This window comes from Vicia villosa, linkage group LG7, assembly GCF_029867415.1.
Source record: "Vicia villosa cultivar HV-30 ecotype Madison, WI linkage group LG7, Vvil1.0, whole genome shotgun sequence".
NCBI classification, from domain to species: domain Eukaryota; kingdom Viridiplantae; phylum Streptophyta; class Magnoliopsida; order Fabales; family Fabaceae; genus Vicia; species Vicia villosa.
Window position 1 is genome coordinate 113354447 of NC_081186.1, and position 1415 is coordinate 113355861.

At 24.7% G+C, this 1415-nt stretch overlaps 1 non-coding gene across 1 annotated transcript; it reads right to left on the minus strand.

Annotated features, from left to right (window-relative positions):
- Positions 1–857: 857 nt before the first annotated feature.
- Positions 858–1008, minus strand: LOC131621210 (small nucleolar RNA snoR145). The gene has a single exon (XR_009289535.1). It is a non-coding gene; the product is annotated as a small nucleolar RNA snoR145 (small nucleolar RNA).
- Between the last annotated feature and the right edge of the window lie 407 nt (positions 1009–1415).

The window sequence follows — 1415 nt, forward strand, 5'->3', positions numbered from 1 at the left end:
TATCTTTGACAAAAATTATTAATAATATATTAAAACTGTAAAATAACTTTAATACAAATATTTTTTTTTGACAAAGTCACTCTTAAATTTGAAAATGAGGAAGTATTAGTTAATTGAAAATTCTTGATCTTATGAATAAATTAGTCCTAATATTTTGATTATAAGTATAAAGAAAAATATTTATGTCTCTTATTTAATTCATTTGATTCAAAATAAGATGATGAAATGTCTTTAAAAACCCTAAATAAGAGAATTTAGCCACAATATTAATAAATACAATTCATTTAGTTAGAAAAGTTGTGATAATGGTTCAAATGAATTGTATTTATTAAATAATTTAACAATGGGTTATAAACATATATTATCTTATGATTTGTAAAGTTTTTAAAATCTGGGAAACACATTAAAATTTGTGTTAAAAATTGTTAAATTTCCAAACTATTAGTATGTTATTTGCAGTTTCATTAATCAATAACTAAATTATTACCAGGTAAAATGCTTGTTAAATTTACAAACTATTATCTCTCGTTTATCACACTTTTTAATCTATGTGACATATTCTAATATTCAAATAACACTTAATTTTAATCCGTGTGAATTATACAAATAACACTTAATTTGGGAGAGGAATTTAAATGATAACAAAGTTTATACATTTTGAAGATAAATAAAAGTGAAACAACTTATTTGTATGATAAAAAATACAGAATAAAATAAATACTAGTATGATTTACAAAACAAAATAAAATAAAATATATAATTAACAAAAGAATAAAACTAAATTTCAATCGTCTATTTTCCCAATCATAAATCAAGTAAAAAAGGTTGATAGAGTTTAAAACAATTTTAATCATGGTGGGAATTTAGCCGAGGGTTCAAGATACACCAAAACATGATAAATTTGGGTATCCTACGATTCGGCAATTCAATTTGCGAAGTTAATAAAATTGATAGTTAGAGCGGCCTCAATATAAAGAGTTACTTGCCTCTCTGCTGGGATCTTCGCATTAATAAACAACATAATAATGAAAATTTTAAAAAGTTATAATAATAATAATAATAATGTGCGAAATCTAAATCAAAAGATGAACCAAGCTAATTGATGAAAGACTTGGTCAGTAATGAGATCTAGATCTCGATTCAATTTACGAAAGCAAACTTGAAGTAAAAACGCACTGATTGCGTTTCCTCCATAGGACCTTCGATTCAAATGTAAAAATCTAATGAAATTATTGATAAACAAATAAAATAGAGAGAAAGGTGTTGTGTTATGATGAAGATGCTCAGTGAATACGAACCAAAACAAGGGATCATGTTGCTGATTGATCAGCAATCACTATTTTCCTTTTGTTTGTTTCTCTTCATCGCATAAATTGTCAATTGCATGCTATTTTAATTCGTTAAACAGAGTGAAA